The following is an 18,198-nucleotide window of genomic DNA, read 5'->3' on the forward strand; positions in this document are numbered from 1 at the left end:
CAAGTAGGATGTCATATAGAACTTCTTTTTTTCCTCAACTACCTCCAATTGTTAACAAATTTTCACTCAAGGTGGTGGCTTAATCAAGTGGTATCTTTGCTATCTTGATGGTCTCGATAAAGTGCACCATGAAGATATTTAGCTATCCAATTGATGACAAACCCATTACTCTACTTAGAAGTATGATCGAGTACCCAATATCTTATTTCATATATCCCCTTGTCATATCCACTTTACTTGTTATCTTCCTTAGAGGAGTCTTCTTTATAAGATAAGATAATTGGATGATCTTAGAAGCCTCTTTTAAGTTCTCTCTATACCACCTTTCTGCTACCTCATAGGTTAACTGATAAATTGATTGACCCTTAGGAGATGGAATACTTTCTCAATATAGTTCGATCGTAGATCGAGAATGATCTCTCATATCAAACTCTTCACCACTATTTCTTCTAGGACAAAATGTTGTGCAAGTGTCATAACAAGCTTTAAAGATAGCACTGACATTGGGTGTGAAGCTATGTTTACCAACCCTGATTAGATTAATGTAGAAACCATCACAGATCTCTCAATGGGCTTGTTAAATATCTTCAAGAATTCTCCCAAATCTGTGTGTCCTAATTTTGTATCCTTGATTTTTGAGTAGTCATCATGAAACCTTGATTTAGTTGGAGGAATGCCTTGGAACTTGAAGACCACCAATTTTAGAGCCATTTTCTCACCTAAAAGGGTTGTAGAAAATGCCATTATATCATTATCTATATGAAAAGACATCCATTAGTTTGGAGTTAATAAAGAAATAGATGAATTATCCCTTAAACTTTACTTGCACAAAACTCCAAAAGTTAGATGCCTCAAAAAACACTAGAAAACCCAATTCTTTTAACAAAAATCTATTGGTACACTTGGTGCACTAGATTAGGTGCACCAAATGCACAATTTTGAAACCACATTATTATACTCAAGGTGTGCATTAGTGCACCAGATCAGGTGCACTAGTGCGCACCCATCCTTGGTTTCTTATGCTTAGTTTTAAATTTTTGCATATGTGGGTGCACAAGTGCACACCAAGGTAGGTTCGCTAGTGCACACCCACACCTTGTTTTATGTTTAGAGGTCTTTTTATTTTTTATATGGAGGAGGTGCATAGAAGTGAACCTAATCATGTGTGCTACTATGCACCACACACTTGCTTAATGTTCCCTTTGTTGCAGGTCGAAGCAAAAGGTGGAGTGAAGGGAAAGGAAGTAAGACAAAAATCACTCCTAGGTGCATATGGTGTGGTGAACCTTAGGAACCAATGCAAAAGAAAAGCACAAGGAATACAAATGGTAGAGTACACAATGAAGAGAATGAACAAGGTGAGGGGGACGTGAACCCCCACAACTTTATATAGCCTCAGAGGGACTCAACACAGCTTGCATGGGTGCACCAACTATGTTGTTGTGCAATTTTGTGCAACACACACAAAGAAAACATTTCTTGCATTTTGGGCACACTAGTGCACTCGATTAGGTGTGCATAGTGCACCAAAGCCTTCATACTTAGCCCTTTTCATTATATTTTGAACTTTGGGTAGAATTTAGACATGAACTAGGGGTTTGTGGGGAACTTCAAGATGACTAGGATCTGAATTTTAAGAGTCCAAAAATCTTTGAAAAGTAGGACATCCCCATTTTTTACTGAAATGGGGTGTGCATTTTAGAACTACAACAAATAGCCTTGACAAAAGAAAGAAATGATAAAAGTCATTAGCAAACATTTCTTCGACATGTTCCAAACACCAACTAAATCCTAAACATTCCAAGCAAAGTTCGAATGACTTCATAGTCAAAACTTTAGGACCCAAAACCTTCAAGCTCAATGTGTGTTTAGAGTATTCATTTCCTTCAAAATCTTAGGATATGATCAATCAAAATCTTCAGACAGCTTGGAAACAATCTTCCACCCTTCTTGGCACATACACCAAAAATCTTAGTGAAGGTTGTTTGTCGATCCTTTGCTCAACCAGATTAGAGAATCAGTTCAAGGGCTCTTAGTAGGATGTCACTTTTCTTTTAAATTTCTTTGTAATCCCTTGGGTGATTTCTCCATGCAGTTCATAATTTCACCATTTGATTCTTGGATGAAGCAATGTTTTCATTTGTATCTATTTATTAGATTACCCCTTTTAGATATTTTAGAATTCTTTAGTCTTAATACCATTCTTTTCTTTTCTTTTCTTTTTCTCTATTTTTTTATTTTCTTCTATATCCTGACCATGCTTAGATTATGTAGCTAGGAAATTGGTGTCATTTCTTGGATTTGATCTTTGCTAAACATCCCTTGCATTGCTCTTTTAGAAATTTTTAGAAACTCTCACACCAAACAATGATCTTAGCAATCCTTCAAGAAGACCCCTCTATTTGAACCAATTGGGGTTTGGACCATCCCTTGATATTTTTAAGCTTGGTCTGACAACACCTGAGATGATCGATCTTTAAATTTGCAAGGTGTTGAGAACTTGTTGGTCTAGAATCTTGAACTCAAAACTAAAAGTTCCCCTATTACTGTAGGTAACATTTGTTTCTTAGTTGGTATAAGACATACAATCATCCAAATGTTTTGACAAAGAAATACCTCTTCCTAAAATCAAAACTAAAAGAGTAGTTTGCAAGATAGTTTGAGATAAAATATTTAGTGAACCTTACCCTCTGGACTGACACAACATTGAAAACAAACATGCAACTAAAAATAAACACACAATTGAAAGCAAATACACCTACAGAAAATAAACACACTTGTAGAAAATAAAATCTAACTAATTATTATTATTATTATTATTATGGTTCTTTTAGGCTTCAAAATAGTGTTTTGGAAATTTCCCATTGACTGGCAATGGAACTAATTCCCCTTATAAGGAACTGAGCCTAAAACTATTTTCTCCAAGAATTTCTATAATTTGATAAGGACCAATCCACAAGCATTGAAACTTGGTGTGGCTTCCTAGCTTTTCTTTCACCTTGTCCCAAAGTAGAACAAGGTTAGAAATTTGGAATGATTTTATCATGGTCCTCTTTTTGAACCACCTCTTCACATCTACTTGATGTTTAGCCCTGTACTCTAATGTAGCTATCTATTTCTCACCCATCTGTAAGAGATTCATTAATCTAATTTGTACTTTGTCAGCATCTTTAGCATACCCACTCATGAATTTCAAAATAGGAATCCTGAGGTTAAGCAAGAACACTGGCTCTTATCCATAAAAAAGCAAGTATGGAGATGTCCCCAAAGCATTTTTTACCCTCACTCAGTCTGTCCATAATGCATATTTGAGTTGTGTATGGCAATCTTTAGGATTCTCCTTCAATAACCATCTTATTACAGTGATCAAGTTCTTGTTTGTAGATTTTGCTACCCCATTTCCTTGTGGGTAATAATTCAAAGAAAACTTGATAGTGACTTGATTTTCAAATGTCCATTGAGTCAAGAATACTAATGTGAAAGTAGATCCGTTATCACACCCAAGGGTGAATGACATTCTGAATATGGTAACAATGTGTTCCTCCAAGAAGTTCGTGACTACCTTAGTAGTGTAATTTCTAAAAGTTTCTACTTCTATCCATCTCATACAATAATTTGTGGTTATGAGAATAAAAGTGTGTCCATTTGACAATGGTGGATTGACAGGACCTATGAAATCCAACCCCCACTTTGTGAAGGGGTATACCTCATACATTGGTTGTAATGGCATTGTCGAGTGTCTTTCTTTGTTAGTGCTAGTTTGGCAGATATGACAAGATCATACATGATCAAAGGTATCTTTGAATATTGTGGGCCAAAAATAACCCAAACTTAAAATCATATAAGTAGTTTCTTCTACCAAACCATACCCTATACCATACTTATCATGAAACTATTCTAGAACTTCCTTTGTTTCCTCACATCCTAAGCATTTTAGATAGATTCCTTCATAATTCCTTTTGTACAACTTTCTATCATGTAGCATATAGGACTCACATTTCATTTTGAGTCCCCTATGTTGTGAACTATTCATCAAACTAGGGCACTAGTTTTGTAAAAGGTAGTAAACAATATCCTGATACCATACATATGTTACTACACCTTGGCCAATATCAACTTGAGATACTATTATTTTCTTCTGGTCATTTTCATTCATTTCACTATCAAACTTGAATTCCTTTTCATCTTCAACCTGGTTATCAGCTATCATTTTTTATAATCCTTGACCTCTGACCAACATCATGGGTTGAATTTCTAAATCAAATTCTTGAAGTATTGCCATCCATTTTCCTCATCTTTCACCAAGTTCATTCTGCATTAATAATGTCTTTACTACTAGATCAGGTATGATTGAATACACCTTACTTCTTAGTATGTAATGAAAAAATTTCTTTACTACCTTTATTGAAGCAAAAGACTATTTTTTGAGGTTGGAATAATCTAAATTGGCATTTCTTAGAGAACAACTCATAAAATCAATAGGTCTTTCATCTTCCTTTTCCTTCTCTTGTGTGAGGATTCTAGTGCACAAATGCTCTGAAGAAAAGGAATATATCTTGAAAGGTAGCTCATAGTCAGGAGTTACCAGTATCGATGCCATGGAAATGGCTTGTTTGATATCCTCAAATGATTTTTTAGTTTCTGGAACCCATTTTGTCTTAGCTCCCTTTTTGAGTAAATCATTAAGGGGATGGTCTATATTTTCAAATCCTCTTATGAATTTTTGTACAAAATTTATCTTCCCGAAGAAAGGCTTGAGTTCCTTCTGGCTATGGGGAGGTGATAACTTCATAATGGCCTCAACTCTACTAGGATTGATGGAGATCCTAGCTTTAGAAATGATATAACCTTGGAGCTTTCCTTTAGTGACTCCAAATGAACATTTCTTGGGATTGAGGGATATGCCATATTTACGACATCTATTGAATACCCACCTTAAATAAAAAATGTGAACGATTCAATTCTTTGAAAAGATAGTTAAGTCTTCCATGTAGATAACTATACACTTATTGACCAATTCCTTAAAAGCTTCATCCATGGCTCGCTGAAATGTAGCACTTGTGTTAATTATTCCAAAAGGGTTTCTTCTATAGGCAAAAGTTCCCCATTTAATTGTAAAAGCTGTCTTTAGCCGATCTTCTTCATCAACCATCACTTGATTATATCCTAAATATCCATCTAAGGAAGACATCATCTTTGAACCATTCACAATTTGTAAAACCTCATCTAGTCAAGGTAAAGGACAATTGTCCTTTTGAGATGCCAGGTTTAAGTTACAAAAATCAACACAAAGATGAATCTCTCTAGTCTTCTTTCATACATGAACCAAATTGGCCACCCACGTGGAATGAAAAATGGGGAAGATGATCTTAGCATCTAGTCACTTCTTAACTTCTTTCATTATCAGAGGTTCAATGATAGGATTAATAGGTCTTTGTCTTTGCTGAAAAGGTTTGGCATCTAGTTTCAAGGGGATATCATGGGTTATAATCTCAGGTTTATACATCTTTAGATCTTTTTAGCTCCAAGAAATAACATATTTATACTCATTAAGTAATTGAAGCATATCTTCCCTTTCATGTGCATTGCATGCTTTCCCTATCATGACCATTCTCAAATCTTCATCAGTACCTAAGTTGTATGTATTGCATTCCTCGATCCCCTTTTCTTGCATCATTCTTTTATTAAGTGTCAATTCATCATGATCAAAGATGTGCTCTAACTCAACCATTACCTTAGGAATAGTGTTGGTTTTTAAGGTTAGCATCCTTAGGTTTGTCATCTAGAGTATCATCAATTTCTTGCCCTTTAAAGTGGCCATTGCACATGATAAACTCAAGTATGTGTTGATTATTTTGAAAGACTTGAAATTCTATAATATTTTTTAGAATAGATGGAGCAGCAACCAACTCTACTAAAAATAATTTCAATTTTGTTCTTTCAATTGGTTGTAATGCACTTACTGAAATAGCAAGAGCATCTTCTACCATTTTTTTCCTCCTTGGAATGGACCTTATGTTTAAGCTTTAAAATCATCCAGTAAATCCCACACTCTTTTCCTATATGCAAGTAAACTTTTTTCATTGCAAGAGTATAACAATTTCAGTTGTCATATAACCAACTTAGAATCTCTCTTGATTATGAGAGTTATAATTCCTTTCTCCAATGCAAAAAGAATTCATTGGATCAACTTGTCATTTCTATAGAATTGTTAGTACATCTTAACTATAATCAATATGCTACATAAAAAGATTTACCTTTTGGGTTGACCAATTCTATACCTATGTCGGCCCCTAATTTGCATTTGGAACCATCAAAGAAAAGTGTCCAAATTGGATCCTCTTTGGGCTTTATAACCTTATTTTTTTTGTCCTCAATTTTTCCTTTACTTGAGCTTGGAAGGATTGTCTCTTGGGTACCCATTGTAATCTTTCATAGGGTTGGCTTATTGATTTACCATTGTAATTCTTCAAGACTTAGAGCATATGTTTTTCCTATTTGTCTTGAATTTCATCTATCAATTATTTGATTTCATCCACTTTAGGTTTTGGATGGACTACTACCAAAGTCCCTCCCTAGCCTCTTATGTACCATTCTCTTCTTTCTACTTTGATCATTCTAGGGGAGGAGAAGACAAACCTCCACTATCTAAAGAAGTATCACTTTATGAAAAATTTAGATCTTCAATTTATTCTTCAATATTCTCCACAAATTTAGTTGAGTTTATATGAATTTTATTTTCCACGGGTTCATTTTCTAGAATATTATAATCCTTGTCTTGCATCATGTGTGTTAACACCTTTGTGACTGCCTCTTGGCATGATGAGTAATCAAACTCTGAATGACTAAATTTATGCAATCAACAAAATCTTGGAAAAAGTAGGATACAAGGGTCAACTTCTCCTCCTAAAGATTGTAAATTAGCCACCATACTATCTATGAATTGTGTCATGATCTCATCCTTTGGGATTGGTATCTTGAGTTCTTTATCTAGATTATATGATATTTTGGTGGGGATCATATCAAATTCCATCACTTTGTATGAGCCCAAATCCTACTATAGGAATGCCACCTCATTCAGAGAATTGTACTTTGTAATCATTATTTTTAATTTTTGTTCAATCCCTTCCATGGTAACCATAATTGGGTGAAATTTGTAGAGAATCATCCTCTTAGGAAGTTTTTCCATTCTCTACTCAAGAGTAACCCATATGTCTCTGGAATATCAACCACATCTATAGCTGCCATTTTGAATCTAGGGGTCAACTGTCAACTGTATCCAAATGTCCTTCAATACACTAATGACTTTTGCTTTTGTTTTGTCTAGCTATATTACTATCTAATTGGAAGGTTGAGGATTGACCCCTAAATTTTGTGCTATTGATAGGGGCATGACAATAAATAAGACTCCCAAATCAATCAAGAAATTATGAATATTCATCCCATACATTTTGGTGCACCTCAACCTTTTCTTTAGACATAGTAGGCATTGCTTCCACAACATTAACCTATTGAGATACTATCTTTTGAGGGATAGTATTTTTGTTATGGGATACCTCTGTATGATCCAGGGTCTTCATCAATGCTTCTCACTACTGTGGAAAATTTTACAACATTTATAACATGGACATATTGGCATTGGTTCATTTCAAGTCCTCTACAACATTATACTTTTCAGTAGACCAAGCAAGGTTTTTCAATATTGTGGTATATCTACTTGGTTCTAATTTTGTTGTCCTCCATATGGTGACCTAATTAGTGCCAGATTGTTACTTGCTCTCAGAGTGGGAGGAGTTGGCTGTAAAGATGGAGAAATTCCATCTATCATAGGTTCCTTTCTACTTCTCAAATTATATGTATTTTGATTGTAATTGTGAACAGAAAACATCTCTTCATGTTGAAGGTCAAGTTCCTATCTGAATGGAAATGAGAATTCTTCATTAACTGGCTTTTCTCCTTGTGCATTATGTGTAAAATCATAGGATTCTAATAGCATAGCATTAAATTGTAAAGGAGGAGCATTGTCATTTATTTGTGAACTTTGAGCCATCTCTTGATTTTTCTTATAATTTGAACCATCATTGTTACATGCATTTTGACCATCGTCATACTAATTAATATCTATATACTAAATATCATTATTGTTATTGTTGGCAAGAATGCTTCCATTATTTGGATGGGTGTTCCATTGTCAGTTCTATCTTTGGAACCATTATTATTATCAAGAGAATTGAAATTGTTCCCCCCATTTTTGTTGCTTGAATTATTGTTCCCACTATTGTTGTTGTTTCCACTAAAGTTCCTGTTATAATTTTGGCCATAGTTGTTGTTGTAAGGACCAGTGTTGTTCCTTTGGAAGTTGTTATTCTATCCTTGTGACAATCTTAGATGATTCAATTCATTGTGGCCAAATTCTAAAACAAAGCTTTTATCTACTTCAGCGGGCACTGTTGCCTTTTTCTCAAAGAAGGCAACTTTTGGAGATTCATACACTAGATATGTTAGAGCAGGGTTTTTTAGAGTAGGTGCCTATTGTAATGGAACTAATTTCATAGGTATGAATTGACTAGACATTGTGGGTACTCTAATAGGGTATATTGGCATGGTTGTGATCGCTTGACCTGGAAGCATTATTCCTCCTCCATTAAGATTAGTTTTCTTAGTGAAGGTAATCGCTTCTGTGAGGACTTTATCCAATGTGTCAATATTTGCTGCAAGAAGTCTTCTCAAAAAAATAGTAGTAAGATGGTCTATAGAATTTAGATAAATCTAAGTAGAAAATTCAACTGGTATAGTGTATGGTGCTTCTAGCTTGTGACATGCCATGTGAAAGTGATGGTTGAAGCACGAAACCATCTTAGCTAGGTCCCTTTTGATTGATATGAATTGTTGATGTATCATGGCTGGGTTGATGAAAGTTTTGAATTGTTCTCGGAATAGTTTTTTGAAAGTATCCCAATCTCCAATACATCTAGGTGGTAGATTAACATACCAATTAAAGGAAATTTCTCTTAAAGAGTATGGAAATAAACAAAGAACCACATCCTCATTGGCAATTTGCTATCAATTGCAAATTTCTTTAAATACTTTGATGTGATCTTTGGCACTTCATGTTTCTCCATAAATGAACCTTGGGAAAAACTTCTTAGGATTCTTGGGAAGGTCATGGAGTGCCCCTCTCAAGTTTATTGGTGGATCTACAACATTTTCAAAGAGGCCATTGGAGGATTTGGCAGACCTAAAGGTGGTTGTGGAGGTGGAATTTTTGGAATATGTGGTGGTCCACTAGGTGGTTAGAGTGGAGGTGGAGTTGACAAAGATGATGAAATTTTGAATGGAAGTGGTTGAATTTGAGATGTTTCTTTGTCACTGCATGGTTTTCAAAAATGGGTAAGCTCAAGGAACTCATGTGCACTTGGTGAAGATCTTAACACTTGCTGAAACAAAGATTCTGAATGAAAACTTGCCAGTTTGCATCAATTCTAGAAAAAGTGCACATTTGTAGAAGTATAATTTCTCACAAAATGAGGTGCACCATAGAATTTAATGTAGTAGTGCAATAGCGCACTAGCTCACCAGCTCACCAATGCACCAATGCACCAATGCACCAACACACTTGCTCACCAGTGCGCTAGCTCACTAGCTCCCACTAGTGCACCCGAATTTCTCAAAAAACTCAGAAATTTTTTTGAACTTGTAAAAAGTGTAGAATTTTGAAATTTTGGCAAATTGTTTTTCTAATCCAAAAATAAAAAATCAGGCCCTCCTTCTAGTGCTACTTCTGTTGAGCTATCATTATGCATGATGCTAAATGGCATGAATTCTTTCAAACTCCTCTCTTGAAAAGTAAGTCTTGGGGATCAACTCCAAGGTTCTAGGTGATCTTGTGAGCTACTAGAATTTACTTAGTTGAAGATAATTTTTTTTGTTCATGTGGAGGCCTTTGTTGGTTCATTTGATTTCAGATGAGATGTAGCATCTGTTCACTACTTCAAAATAAAACACACAAAAAGGTTTTTATTTTTATGTTTTCCAATGAATGCAATCTAATTATGCAACTAATATGAATTCCTAATTTAACAAGGGGTTAGTAAAGAAAATAAAAATTACTTTAAAAAGAATAATGTGAAAGTAAAATCCTAATGGACATAAGCTATAGAAAACAACATGTCTGCGAGTTAAGCTTTCAAAGAAATTGGTGGGTAACCAATGAAAACAAGAGAAATGCTTCCTTGATTCCATTGATGTAATCATCAATGGGAAACTTAATAACCATAGGATGTTTCACTCTTCATCAAATCTCAAGGGCACAAAAAGTGCACTCATGTGAGACAAAGAGTTATGCAGGCACATGTGGTGATTTCTTCTCGAGCTAGATACACCAGCAAAATTCGTCAAACTGTAGCAAACATTAGAATTAAAAGATTGCACAACCAAAAACAAAGCAATAAATTTTATGGCTCAATCACAATTCCATGAACATAAATTCACAAAACAATGACACATTTAGGAAAGAATAACTACACTACAAATGCAAGCACCAAAAACATAATATTATTGCAAAACAATGGCTGCTCCAATTACATATTACAATGTTGAATTTATAAGAAATCATCTCATCAATTTGTGTTGAGAGTGAGAGATATCTTCATGCAATAGTATTCTTTTAAATTAATAAAAAATACAAACTAACAATTTGACTGATGCTTAGTAGAACTCTATCCATTTTATATTGATTAATTGGATGTATAAGCCTTTATATGTCATAAAACCAAGAAATTGAGAGAAGATAATAAGAAGAAATCCTTTAGTTGAAGTAGAAGTGTTTCGAATTGCCAAAAATGGAAATTAATCCTTCACTGGGTATTAGTCAGAGTTAAACTGCTATCAAAAATTAGTTTATGATGCATGGAAATCTCTAATCTTGGAACTGGCAATAAACTGTCAACATACCTCTAGAAAAAGCACACCAGTGCACCTGCGCACCTCTCCAAAAATCTTCAAACACTTTGTGAAAAAATTGCACTAGCATATTAATACACCAGTGTACCAGTGCACCTACTCACTTCGAAGTTCAAAAATGCAAAAATTTCACCAAGTGTCAAAACTAAAATTCTAGCTTATGGGTTTTGTTCCCCTTCATACTAGAGCTATGTCTAGATGCTTGGTCTTGAATTTCTCAATAATTTTGGTGACCTTGGATACATCTAGTAGGTCTAAGGCATTATACTTATCCTTGACCTTTTGTCTATAGTTATCTACCTCTATTTAAGCTTTAGTAAAATCCTCGAGTTTGGTATCTAGCTTTAACAAGGCTTCTTCTATTCTAAATACTTACCAAATGTCATCATCAGTAGAAGCTTCTTCAAAAACCTTCCTAAATTTCTCTACTACCACCTCTACTGGCATCAACTTCTCCCATGTATCATCTTCGAATATGTTGAGACATGCACCCCTATAATGTTTCTCTACCTACAAAATCTACTCTCGGGCTTGATCCTTGAGCTGGTGGATCTTCGCATGTAATGTTTCCATTACTTTATTATGTATGCTATCTTTTAAATCCAATCATTAATTAAATTTAACTCCTCTATTCTATATACATCTATAAGAAACCTGTACCTCTACCCCTTTATGGCCTAGTACCTATCAATCTTTATACCATGCATGTACTTCATTCATGATACTGAAATCCTATTTCAAAATTTCTACCATTTTATCTACATTTTCTTGCATAGCATTTAGTAGCTTCAGGTTTCGTTGGATGATAAGCACACCCTTTTCCTCATATTTTTCCCATCATTACTAATAGCCATTGAAAAAGGGATCCAAACACACTCCACCCTTATCTCTCCCTTCAAGTGCTATAGTAAGAGTATCCTCAGGGTGTTCAGGATCCAAGGGAACAACAACTTCAACTAAATATCCTTTCAAAATTTCATTTTGCCTATGAAGTGTCATTATTTTTTCCCCCTCTTGCTCCAAACATCTAAACACCTCCTTCATCCCCATCATGACCATTAGCTTGGCTATATATAATGTGGGCCTCCTGAGCAAAACCTCTCTAATCTAATAATATTGGGGACCCAAATCTTCTATTTTTGAATTAGGAGGGATAGCCACTTGTGCAAATAAATCTTGATTTTGGTTACTATTGATGAATGCCAATAATCTTGCTTCTCTTAAAGGGGACTCAGGTTTCCTAAGAACCTCAATCAACACAATCATATCCTCTTCATCAATGTTGAGTTGTGGCCTTTTAATTTTGATCATTTCCTTGTGTAACCACTTTAGGAATCATTCACTAAAGGCCTACCTCTTGAGGATGAAGAGGTTTGTTCCATGCTCCCTTTTCCCTTATCACTCATTTCCATATATTTCTCCTTCTATGATGGCTCTTCCTCTATAGTTTCAATCTCATTGGAGCCCACAGTTCTTACCTTGGTGTCTTGGGGAGCCTGCTAAGGATATTGGACTATTTTCCTTTCCCCAAACACTTCATCAGTTGATATTTGTTGTAGTTGTCCCTCTAGCTCCTTTTGAATTTGTTCTTCTTTAGAACCTAGAGATAAGGGAGTAGGAGAGCCTTTGTTAACATCTGTGACCTACAATGGGGATGATGGAGTTATTTTTGGACCCTGTGGTTTTGGTGGCATTTGTGACCAATCTTCCTATTGGGGCCCATTTTTCGGGTTATCCTAGATATTATCTCCCAACAACTCTATCCCTATAGGCATGAAATCAAAATCTAACATCTCTAATATTTCAATGCCCTCTACATCCTATTCATCAATCCATTGCTACATTTCAACCTCGTATGTAGTTTTCTGAAGAGGTTCTTTTGGAATCAATGGTGTTGTAATAGTGGAACTTCTTCTTCTTTCTTGTTTAGTGGCTCTAGCTAGTTGTATTCTTCTTTTCAAAGGTACATCCTCCTCCTCTTCTTCTTCCTCTTTAGGGATAGTTTCTAGAACAAATGGGAAAGGAACTACCCTCCTAATCACCCTTTGCATCTTCTTGACTAGAGTCTTAATCCTTTTTACTTTCTTTGGCATGGAAGGGGATACTTGTTATGCCTACCAAGGAAGGGAAACTTCTTGGATTTCAACCTCTATTTCTGCTTGGCTAGGTGTAGCTGGTAGCACTTGAGGGTTTACCTAGACTTAGGAAGCTCCAGTATCTTCTAACCCTTGTATATTTTGTTCTTTTTGCTATGGAGGTTGTTGGCACTAAAAAATTGCATGGTCAATTTTGAGCACCATTGTGAAATTGAGCCCTATAAACGCTTTAAAATGACTTTGTACATGGTTGTCACTTTGTACCCCGCTATTGAGTTAATGCATAAATGGTGTTTAATATTTCTAACACCTTCCATTCAGTGCGTCTACCTATTCCATGAAGTTAAATTGACATCTCAAGTCATTTGGCAAAGTATTGTTTTGAAGCAAATATCAAATCTGCATTTTCACCTAAGTATCAAACAGTGATAGGAGGCTATGTTTGTGATTGAATATCTTGCACCCAAGAATTTTTTTTGGTTCACAACTTTGAGAGTGTCTAGTGTCCATACCCAAGAACCTATTTTTCAGATTTCAAGTCATTTTGAGTTCATTTGATTAGGTTTTGAATCCCTCAAAGTTGGTAGTATACTATTTTCACACATTTGCAAATTGCACACATTTCTGAGAAGCCCTGTTTGACATACTATAACTTTGATCTAGTTGACCAAAATGTTAAAATTCCTTTTGCATTGTATTTTAAATGTTAGATAATTTCCATGTTTCAATTTTTAAGTCTTGACGAATCTGTTTGATCAGTTCTCAAACGCGATTCCAAATGCAATTTTTATCTTTTTACTGGTGTCAGCATTTGCAGATTTGTCATGACCCCTGTTCGAGATGTTATAACTGGAAATTCATGATTGGAAAGATCCAATGGTTTGTTTCCCTATGTTCTATACTGAAAATACTCCAAGTGTGCTAGTTTGCAAGTCATGACGGATCCGTTTGCACACTTTTCCAAGCCAATTTTGTTTGCTAAAATCACCTTCAGTCAATGTTCTTAGTTGCAAAATTCTAGGTAGCCTACTTTGAATGTCCACCAGTTGCACCCAATTATTTGTCATGAGCCAAAATTGTGGAATCATACTCTCCTCATCGAAAAGTATTAGAGTCCTAGTTTTCAGAACCTCAAGTGTCTGTTTGCCCAGTTTTCCAAGCCAAATCCAAACCCAGTTTAAGGTTTTTTGACATGTTTACTTGCAGGTAAATCTGAGAAGGCAACTTTGGCTGTCAATATCTTTTGACCTCAAATTTTTCATGAGATGAGATTTGATAGGGTACAAGAATGCAGAGCAAAGACTCAGTGTATTCAACTTCAGAGCATGATTTGTTGATTTGGTTAGCTTTCAAAGCCAGTCAATGGACCTCCTGGCGCATATTTGACAGTTGACTAAACATTGAAAAATGAATTTTAAAAGTGGTTTTCAGTGGTTGAACTTGATTCTAATCAGCATCAGATGTTAGTGGATTAGTTTGATAGTTCAAGTGTTTGAATTCAAAATATTTTTAGCCGGACCCACTTTGGGGCCCGACTAATTCTGTCAAATTGATAAGCTATTGGGAAGTGAAATAAGTCAGAGAATGTTTTGATGACTATGATCATTAAATGATTGTGATAGGAAGTTGGATAAAATGGATCAAATTAATTGAAGTAATAAGGAGAAAATGGCTCTATAGGCATATGAACTATGAGTTACAATCTTATGCACAAAAGGGTTGTCAATTTGGAGGATCATTGTAAATGATCGAAAGACTAAAAAGATTGACAAGTTTAGGGATTTGTGATAAAGTTTTGTTTTGAAAAGTTTGGCTTCTTAAGTTGCAATTACTCAATTGTTATTTCAAACCTTGGAAGAGGCTTGTTTTCCATTATCATTTTGAAAAATCTTCTCTTTTGACTTCATGACCAAGCCTTATGATGAACTCAAGCTTGGCAATCCACTTATACCCAAAGCATCTCAGAAACCACAGCTGCTGCCAAGGATGTGATACTAGAGCAAGAAAGCTTCAAAGAGTTTGTAACATATATTGCCATTTTGAAGCCCATATTGGAAAATCTTTGTGCCAAGAGCAATAAGTTGCACACAAAAAGATTAAAACATTTTATTTGAAGCCAATAGGAGAGTCATTGATGGCAAATGAAATTAGAAGGCATCTTAATTTGAATGGTGTCATTTTAAAAGAAAAACTCATGCAAAGCTTAAGATAAATAAGCCAGTCGAAAGGCAGAGGAAGTTTGGAACATAAGAGGTAAAGGGGGATTGCCCATACTTTCAAAGGAGAAATCCGCAACTTCAGTAAGAAATGCCAAAGCATTCATGCCGCCATGTCTCTATAACCTTCACGCTAATCAGAGAAGAGACGATCCACAACAAAGAAATAAAAGCATATGTATAAGTAGCTCTATGCAAAAAGGAAGCTCCAGGCACATGTAAAAGGATAGAGGAACATGCCATATAAGGAATGGATAACACATTGATTGCAAAGGGCAGAGCATCATTGAATAAGTTAACAGTTTAAAAGGCAAGCACATTAGGTTATGCCATTCATGGCATTAAAAGGAATACCCATGCAATTTTGGAGGAGGCTATGACTTTTAAAATGCAGGAGAGCTCCAGTAGAACGCATCAAGAAGGTCAGCACACATGTTTAAAGAAGCTACCCTGCAAGGAAAGCACTACATTAATACTTAGCAAAATAGGGAGGAATAGGGGAGGCATTCCCGCAATCAACAAAAGAGAAGCCGTAGGGCATGAAGGAAACCCATGTGGCATCGAAGGTGCTAGTTCAAGCATAGAGCCCATGCACCAAAAGGAAAAACCCATACCAAATTTTCAATGTGTAGAGAAGAGACAGTGCCCACACAAAGGTAAAGACAACTCACATAGAATGAAACCGACGTATAAGAAGCACAGTCAAAGAAGACTCATGCATCGCAAGAAGCTGACAGTCCACGACTTGGGCAAGAAAAGATGCAACGAAAGAAAATGTATTGGAAAGACATAACAAAAGTAGCATCCACATTCTGGAAGCCACTGGAGCAGGGTTGTTTAACCCAATATCCCACATTTGTCACGTTTAAAATTTTTTTAAACTTTAAATACAACTATAAGCAATAAGAGTTGTGTCTTAAGAGACATGCCTTTTAAAGGCCACAAAGAAAGATATGGGACCCTTGTGCATTGGATGTTGTAGTTGAATGTGGATGATGTCAGCGTGATAGATCAAAATTTTAAATGGACATGCAGTAATGATGAGTTGGCACCCAAAATTGGAGATCACAGCAGATGTTGACACGTGGCCAGATTGATGAATAGTGCTTTCCCACAATGTGAAGTTGCGGGGTAGTTAAATAATGCGGGGATGCGCCTGGGTACCACGTGGCATCATAGGTCCTATGAATGATGAGATGGCAAGGACGAGTAGTTCAAACGAGACACACAGGATCATGACACATGTCACGATCCAACGATTGGTGCTTCCCTACAAAAACAAAGTGTGCACTCAACAAGTAATGTGGGGAAGTAGATGTTTGACACATGGCAAGGGTCTTGGTGGCACTGATGTGGTGACTAGAGAAGAGGTGTACAAATCCTAGATTGCCACATGGAAACAAGTTGGTCAAAGCTCGTTGACCCAGATTGGAAAGAGAGGGAAAATATATAATGTTTGAAAAGATAATTTTTTTTAATATATTTTCTAAAAAAATGCACGTGATTGAGTTTTAATTCAAAAGGATGCATATTATAAAGTTTGAACATTAGATATTTTAAACTTTTGAAATTTAAAATCCAAATGTGCAGACCTAATATTTCTAGCAGAGGAGTCATTTTTGAATTGACTTTCAAGGGGCTCTTGGTATGCAAAGTATGCCTTATCATATACCACCAAAATCATGAGAAGACAAACTTTTCGATTTTGAGGTTAGTTTTTGCACAAGAATCTGTCTATTCGAGCAATACAAGGTTTTCTATCAGGTATCTGAATTGCAACCATATTTAGACCAAGAAGTTTAGTTTTGATTTTTGGTCAAGGTAATGACCTGAATATCAGTAAAAGGCAATGGAAATGCAGTTAGGGTCAAATTTGTTTAGATTTACTCAGTAAAAACTCATTTTCACTAGCATTTTCATGGGGCAATCAGATATTTTGGTGACCCAAAGAGTTTTTCATCATTAAGCAGAGATATTTTGCAAATCAGTTGTAGATAATGATGAAACAAAATCAAATCAGATGGAAGAAAGAGGTTAGAGAGAGTCTTTTTTGTTGCAGGAGATGGATTTCTAAGTCGACAGATGGCTGTTGCATGTGAGATCTAGGAATTCATCTATCCTATATTATTCTTTCTTTCTTCCATTGTAGGGGTTCCAATTTTTTGTAACTGAGATACCATTCATGGTTCCAATCTTGAGTTCTCTCAGATCTGTGATACCATTCTTCAGCAAATTTCTCATGTAATGAACAACAAGAAATAAGAATATAGATAGTTTGATTTGTTAGGTAACTTCACATTTAAATTTTATGCATCTTATTGTAATTTGTTTCAAGGAAATGAATAATAAGGTAGTAGCAATTCAATCTTCATTCTAATATCTTGTCTCCCATTCAGGCTATTTGTGATCTTTTGTGTTTTGTAACAAAGAATATGAAACTCAGTTGCAACCTATTGGTTGTATATATTGATTTATTTTTCTTATGACTCAAAGAGTTATGTAAATGCTTGATTCATCATCATAGGATTACAGATTTCATGAAGGGATAAGTCAAGTATGAGGTTCAAAAAGATGCAGATGTCTAATTCACAAAGTGGATAGATAGATCAGGAAGTCTTGATGTATGGCATATGTCAATGACTTTCAGGAATGTGTGTTAGGGTTTTGTGTGAATTGCCCAATAGATAAGGCACTGATAATGTTGAAGGATCATAAGGTTGTGTTATTCATGTCATGTTTTGCTAAGATCAACATCAATAATCAAACACTTTTTCCCTTTCATGTTGAAGAGCTATAATAGAATGCCCTCACTCATCTTATGAGATTCCTAGATCTACATTTAGCTACTTTAGATTGATATTATTTCATGAGCTACTAGGAGATATAAGGGTTTTTATCTGCTTCATATTAGATTCAATGTATGC

The sequence above is a fragment of the Cupressus sempervirens genome, chromosome 10 (assembly GCF_028749045.1).
Source record: "Cupressus sempervirens isolate cs-2001-9-10 chromosome 10, ASM2874904v1, whole genome shotgun sequence".
Lineage (NCBI taxonomy): Eukaryota > Viridiplantae > Streptophyta > Pinopsida > Cupressales > Cupressaceae > Cupressus > Cupressus sempervirens.